The following is an 8,152-nucleotide window of genomic DNA, read 5'->3' as shown; positions in this document are numbered from 1 at the left end:
CCTGTAGTCCTCTTGGATATGGTAGCAGTGCACTGTAGCCGGGTTAATTGACAGAACCATTGTTTCCCCCACTGCATATTGTCCTTTTTCCATACTGCTGGATGCAGCTAAAGTTCAATACTGTCTATGCAAAGTCAGCTATTGATTTCAATGTACTTAGGCAGAATGGACTCAGAGCAGCATGTTTTTTCTGCATGTGTCATCTGATGTTCTGCTACAGCCTTGTGCCTTAAATGTGAATCTTATCAAAGAAATTGATAAAAATTGTGAAAAGCACCACCCTTAGCAGGTCAGGTCTCTGGCTTTAATTTGATTCCTTTTAAACAGAGGAATGTCTCATTTTATATGGAATGCAGTAAATATCAATGTTGAGTTAGAATAGAATTTTAAAAAGTATTCTTGGCTTACTCAGAGATGAGAAGGAAAGAGATGTCAATTAATAGTAGCTAAGATCCTACATGTAATGAATGTCTAATTTCAGTCATGTTGTTAGGTGACTTCCTTATAAAACTGCATCATAGTTAGCACTCTTTCCATTATTGAAAAGAAACAAAAGAATGGTCTGTAGCATGGCATGAAGCCTATGCTACATTTTACCTTTAATGGCGATCTCTTCAGATCTAAGTTTTAGGCAGACTCATGAGTTATATTGCAGCAAACTTCCACTTTTATTGCTTGTTATGAATGTGAGTTTTATGGAAAACAGGACCCTCAAGCCAACAGCTTTGTACTCTTATAAAAATTTAAAGTTGTTTCTTTTTTAGCCTAGGACTAGCAGAGTATTGTTACCTCACTGTGTGCAAGCTTGAGAAATGAAAGCACCTGAAGAACAGCCTGCAGTTAGGTGACTAACAGCAAATGTGTGTGGTCTGAAGATGGAACAGGCAACATTTAGGTGTTGGCTGTTTTTCTGGCTGCCTTCACTCAGAATAGGTGTTGTGGGGGGCTCCTCCACCTTTCCTCTGCACAGCTGCTCAGGAGATGCCATTGGTGTGTACACAGCCGGAAATGTTTAATGCCTCCCAGTTGTGGACTGCTTGAACCTCATGGCTGGTAGGTGCCAGCAGCAATATTTCAGCCTTTCTCTGCTGGGTCAGGATTGGTGGTGGCTGTGGGCACTGGGAGCAGCTGGGAACAGAGTGAGGGGGTCCTGCCTGGCCCCAGCCCAGCAGCACAGCTCTCATGGAGGTGTGCCAAGCTGATTTTGTAGGTCTGCAGTGGCTCTTCTCTTCTAGTCTTCATACAGTTGCATATGAGTTATCTGAATTTATTGTTAGAAAAACCCCTCTGTTACTTGAAACATGTTCTTCATGTTTTCTGATGTTTTTTCATTATACTGGAAAGGAATGTGGTTATATTAACATTTGATTATCTCTGGTGGTTTGCCTCTGCTGTTGCATTTCTGTAGCCGATGTTTTCCTTTTTTGGGCTGAAATGCTTTTCCCCTCGTTGTGCAGCCCCTGTCCCTTGCTGTGTGCACAGTAACCCCTGGCAACACCCGGGACCTTGGCACAAACACGATGGATGGGACTCCCCGTGCTCGAGCGCACGTCTCCGGCGCCCACCAGGCTGGGGACACCCCGCTGGGGGCGGTGTGGCCTGACACGCTCCCTCGTGAGCTGCCAGAAGCCCTTGTCCCTGGCTGGGCTTTGTTCGTTAGCAGCAATGCAGCGAATGAAGGTGCTGTGAACCTCCTCGTGGTTTACAGCGTGTGAGGTTTGCAGACTCGTCCATCATTGGGCTTATTTTGTTTCAGCAGGTTTCACTGACATCAGTAATGACACAATGAGGTCAGCACTGAATTCTTCTGCAAATCTGTCCTCTAAGGAATTTGTTTTTCCCCAGTAAACCTGTAAATAAATAAATCTGCTACTCTATAGTAATTTAGCTTCTTGAGACACTTCAGCTCAGCAGTGATGGGTGAGTTTCAGAGAAGACCTGGTTTTGCCTGGTTGGGTGGCTGGGTTGGCAGAGGAGCAGCAACATCAGGTCATCTGTCCAAGGGCTTCACCAGGAGAAGGATGGATTTGGGTTGGACCCAGGCATGTCCTGGATCTGCAAATCCAATTCAGCGAGTAGCGTTATTTTGCTTTTCCCCTTATGCTTATGCATCCAGAATGCACTGAACAGCAATGCTGGTTTCAAATAATGCTTCTGGTAGTGAAGCAAGGAAAAATGTGGTGATCTTGAGGAAGGGTGGGTAGCGATTTCTGTTGTTGTCTATGTGGAGAGACAATTTGAATTAATGGAAACCCCTGGGAGCGTCTGAACACAAAAGTTGACCCACTGAGTATTTTGCCATCTGCTTTCTTTTGGAAGAAATATTCCAGAGAAAGTTGGGAAAAAGTCATGAGTGCTTTAGAGCTAGAATTGTGATATTATTTCCTGAAGATTTATTGCCTTTTGATGGCAGTCTTTCAGCATAAACTCATGAGTAGTTATGTTGTGAAGGAATTAGGAACTTTTGTGGCTTGTCTTTAATTTACAAATCAGCAAGAGTATATCTCTCTGAGGTGACGTGATCTTGAGTAATTTACATTATATGACATGGCAACTTTCTCCTATGTGCAAATTGCCCTCCAGGAACGTGACAAAATGGCAGTCACTCACATTTAACTGCTGGCTTATAACACAAAATTTAGAGCCGACTCAAAAGTTTTTTGGATCCATGAGTGGCCCATTACAAAAGAAGAGATCCAAAAACTGAATTTGAATCAAACTGGAGTGTCATCTGTAATTTCAATTTGTTTGCTCATCTTGTCTTTCAGTACAACTTACATTTTGAAAGGCCTTTTTGTGTTCGGTATTTCTTTGTTTAGAAACACCCTTTTGCATATTTAAGTCCTTCCATATGTCTGTGCACATTTAATTTTTGTTACATTTTTTGTCTTATTTTATTTTCCTTCAGGATCTGAACAATATGTTAAATATGCATGTCTGTGCTGTTTCTCTCTACCCTTATTGCCTAATTAGGAGAATATTTTCCTATTTGTGCCTGGTAATAGAAGATTTCTAAAACAATTCCACAGATCTAGACTTATTGTTAGGTTCTTTTTTGGAAGGAGTTATTCTCCTGATGAAAATACAACCATTGTATCAATTTAATATTCAGTCTAACTCCCTGAATCCTGTGTTTATGGCAAAGGATCAAGTCAATAAGGCTTTATGACTTTGTCACAGTAGAGTCCTTTCCTCATTCAAGGAATAAATCCCAGGCCACACAGAAACCCATTATGTATTCTTGATATGTAAACCATACCAGAATAAAATTTAATAACAGTAATGAAACTAAATCAACGTGACAAATTTCAAATAATGCAGTGGAACATTTTTTTTATCCTCCAGCTGTTAAGACTAACTGAAATGGCAGAATCATGATGTGCAGAGCCCTGCAGAAAAGTGCTATGGATTTTGCTGCTGCTTCTGCAACAAGAAACAACCTTTATCAAGAAAACATCTGCTGAGTTCCTGTTGCAATCACTGGCAGCTGAAACCAGTGAACAGTAAATTACTCTCCCCATTCCATCAGCTCTCTTTATTCCTCTGATACAGCGTGCAGTGCACCACCAGTAGTTGTTAGAATGTCTGTGATGCATATATGCTTGCTCCTATAAATAAAGAGGTAAACTACAACAGGCAAGAGTCCACATACATAAGGTTTCTGTTTCCTACTCCTTGCACATGTTTAAAAGGGGATAAAAACTAGATTTAAGGGGCATCAGTCTCATTTTAATTGCAAAGATAACCTGCCTCAGATTCTATGGCAAGGAAGATCATCTGGATAGTAAAGAAATAAATATTTTCTGCCACATTTTTGATTGATTAAAATCAGTGCATAGTTTGGACCTGGCCTAGTTTTTGGTAAGTCCCTTGTCTATTGTTGGCAGATTTTTGAAAGCTGTAGATCTCCATTGGTGTATGCTACTGGAGAGTGAGCTAACAAAGGCTGTGTTAACTAACAAATCATGCTCCCAGAGCTGTGGAGGTTGCTGACATGATGGATGGTGCTGCAATGTCAGGTAGGGCCCTGCTTAGCCCCCCTTCAGTGGCTCATGAAACTTTGGAAGGCCTTGTACATTGGTTGCATGTCAGGACTTCCTATAAAGTCAAGTCAATCCCAGTATGAAAGGCCCAAGGAGAAGAGCCAGTTAAACCACAGCTTTCCCCTGTGTGGTCAGTTAGCTGCTTCACATCAGAGCTGGCTGCTGGTGCAGAGGGGTACTACACATGGCTGGGTTTGCTCCACCTGTGGGAACCATGGGAGTGTGGAGAAACCAGATCTTCTGAAAATAAAGCAGTCATGGTGTAGGTAGTGGTCTAATAAGTAAATAAATAAATATATAAGGGGGCTGTGGTGGGGACTCCATCCACGTGTCTACCCTATGCTCACCACTCTGGCAGTTCTTGGTCCTCTGGAGAGGGCCTGGAGGAGGCAAGAGCCTCCTGGGACTGGATGGCTTTAGGCACATGGTGCTGGTGGATCTGCAGCTGTAGGAAGAGAACACATGGCTTACATGGTCTTAGAAGGGTGACAAAAGTCTGTTCCTTCTTTGAGGGGAAGTGAAGAAGGTGGACCTGCCTCAGAGAGAGTTCTGCATGTGGACCAGACCGTTCCCCTTGTGCATTGACCCTTCCTGTTTATGCATTACTCCCATTGGCATGACAGTTAAAAACAACTCAGATCCTGGTAGTGTTTTTAATATATATGTCCTGCAACTGTAAAGGGATATTCCCTACTTAAATGATTCAGTATTTTTTAATTACTGAATGTGCTTTCGCCTCTGTGGAGCCTTCATCTTGTTGTGCTTGCAGAGCTATTTATACTCTGTCTTGCCTTGGGACTACTTTCAGAACAGTTGTTATTCAACCTTTCTGAAGAAAAGTCTTTAAGCTCTGGAAGCAGGCAATAAAAAACTAGAAGGGACACAACACAACAAATAATACTAGTTGCACCAAATCCTATTAATTATTTTTAAACGTCCTTCAGCTCAATTACAGAGGAAACTATTGGCCTCTTGGCTTAGAATAAAAGCAGGGAAGCTGCATGATGGGCTGTTGTAACCCTTCCCCTGCACTCTGATGGGAATGGAGAACAGGCTTGTGTTCACTGCCCTCACTGTGTACATAAGGTCAATGTGTCAGAAAATAGTCTGTCGAGCTGCTACTTTCAAGAGCTTTCATGCCCTGATTATGAATTTTATTTTATTGTTAATTTTACTTTTAAGATTGACATTAATCTCATTGCATTATGCACACAACACAATTTTTAAAAAAAAATATATAAAGGAAGAATTAAAATACTCCCGAACTGTCTACTCACGTCACAGAAATGTTAGGCAGTGGACCCAAATGTGACCCAAATGACAGGATGGGAATCTGCTCTCTCTGGGATTTCACAAGGGGATAGGGAGTCACGTGTAGTCACAATGGTATGTTTTCTCATAAAACTACTGAGTCATTGCAACCAAAATGATTTCAAGGAAGGGTCATAGTTTCAAAATCTTTGGTTTAGAAAGTAGTGGGAAAATTTTTTAATTTTTGAAGGACTTGTGTCAACATTTTCTTAATAGAAAACAAAAATTGTTTGAAGTTACATTTTCCTTTGAAACTCAGGCTAACTCAATGCAAGCTTAAGTGTTCAAAAAGGAAATATTAATATTTTGAAATAAGGATATGTTTGATTCCCTGTCACATTTTATTTTCAATTTTGTGAATTTTGATATCTCATATTTTTTTTAACACAAGGAAGCCTTTCTTGACTTGTTCATAGTTATACAGAATCTGAAACAAATTAATTTGGAGTAAACATTCAAAATGTTATTAACCTGACTGAACTTTGAGTGAGGTCTCCTATGACTGACCACAAAGTAACAGACATTCACATTGTCTGCCTCTTTCCTGGGTTGGCTCTGAGATAGCCCATGTGTCATGCATGCATGTTACCCATCCCTGAATGACATTTTGGAAAAAATGAATTCTCAGTGTATCCTTTTGGAGAGTTCTGAACATCCTGGACTTGTTACATCATCTCTTGGTTAGCAGAGTCTGAGAAGATGCTTTCCAGCTCACTTGCTTTCACTAGATAAGCATCTATTTTGGGAGATGAAACAGGCAGTAGCTGGTGCAATGTACATCAGGTAGTAGGTTGTCTAAGTAAAGCAGTCATTGGGTTTAAGTGTCTTGAAACACATATAAATCTTTAAAAATATGTTTAAAATGAGAAAAAAAATCGCACCTGTTGTGTGTCAGTGTTCTCACAGTCTAACCTAGCAATTTTTAAAATTCTACCTTCCTGCTTGCTGGTAACTGGTATTCACTCAAACATGTATTGCAGTGCCAGTATAAAGCAAAATAAGCTGTGTGCAGGTACAGTGACCTCGCTGGTAACTGGTGTTCTGGCTGAAGTGTAACATGCTCTCGTGAGCTGGGCAGTATCAAATTTCACTGTATATTTTGCAATCCTTTTTATAGCCCATCACTTTGGTTTTACTAATCTTATTTCAATTTCCATGCCATAAATCCACAGGAAGGTGGGGCTGTGTTTTCAGGAGGTAGTCTGGGAGCTTTCCCATGCAACAGGAACCACCAAACCTCTGACCCAGTCACAGCATACTTGTGGTGGGGGCCGTCTGTGACTGTGGTTTGTGACCAGGACAACGCTCACCCGAAGTCCCACAGACAGCTTAAACTGTAGGGTATTAAATTCCATTTTGGGCAAACCTCATTTAAATTTTGGTTTCCAAAGATGTAGGATGACAAAAGTGTGTCAGGCGCAAGAGGGCATGACATCCCTGCCTGATAGTCCATCACAAGAAGGACCATGCCCAGAAGTAAATGTACTCAAGCATTCCTCTGGCTATGAACTATGAGGCCAGAAAAGCCAGGCATTGATTCCTGGACTCATCCATCCCTGTTCTATAGAATGCCTAGATTTGACTTTAAAATTAACTCACTGAAAAACAAGAGGTGTTTTATAATTTGCAGTTAAAGTTGTGACAGCTAGAACTTTCATTTATTTACCTTTTACCTTACACTGAGGCCATGTGAATAATAAAGGTTAAGAAAATCCTCAGGATAGGAATTATTTGTATAGCTCATTCTATCAATTTCCCCACAAGTATAAGGTAAAAATCAGCCTCTTGTGACAGCTATGACTAAGAGGACTGATCTGTTGCAATGTCTGCGGTGCTTTGCAGGTATCATAGCAAACCAGAATAATTTAGCAGGCTGTGGTAATATTCAGCCTTTTCTTCAATGACCTTCTCTAGAGAAAATCAGGATTTCTGACTACATGTTCTCATGTTTGAAAAATCCAGACTAATAGTTTTAAAATCCCCAAATGTTGTTATTTTTATAATATTCATTAAAGAATGGCTTAAGGTTTTTTGATAATTATACTGTTATTAATCTTTGAACTTTTATGTGGCTTTATTGTTCCCTAACCAACTGAGCTTATAATTCTATTGCTGTATTTGTGGTTGGCCAGGCATGACACATTGTACCACACTAACTTAATTTTTTTTTCCATTCGGTTATTAACAGTCTAGTGGTTTTTGTTTTTTTTTTTTTTTTTTTTTTTTTAATAGCAGGAATCTATAAAATCTTGTAGTTGACTCTTAAAGTACAGAGGAAAATTGGTACATGGTGGTAAAGTTCCAGCCTCGTGCGAAAACAGGAATATGAAATAATGAAGGAAAACTAGTGTTCCTTACTGACAGCCTTCTAAAACAAGAAGTTAAGTAATTGTTAAAAACATAAAGGAAAGTGAATAAATTTGTGGTTGGAATTTAAATACACTTGCCTAAGGAATGAATATATGGATTTAATGTAATTATATTAATTATAATGAATGTTTTTATTACTGCCATGATGACAGTACACATTGTGAAGTGGGCTGAAGTTCTCAAGAACTTTCTTTTGTGATTTTCACTTTAGAGAACACTGTAGCTAGTGTAGCAGTCAAATTTGCAGCAGTGACAATGCAGCAGGACATTTTCAATTTCAGTGTAAATGCCTGTATCTCTGATAACCTGTTTTCAGGTGCTCATAAAATTGCAGGGTTCTGCAGTCCCACGGAACCCCCTAGAGGCTGATGAACAAATTATCACGGGTGGTGGTGGGGTTCTTAAAAAATCAGTTGCTTCCAATTGTC

The sequence above is a fragment of the Aphelocoma coerulescens genome, chromosome 7, assembly GCF_041296385.1.
Source record: "Aphelocoma coerulescens isolate FSJ_1873_10779 chromosome 7, UR_Acoe_1.0, whole genome shotgun sequence".
NCBI lineage: Eukaryota > Metazoa > Chordata > Aves > Passeriformes > Corvidae > Aphelocoma > Aphelocoma coerulescens.
The sequence above is the reverse complement of the archived record's forward strand: the minus strand, read 5'-3'. Positions refer to the sequence as shown.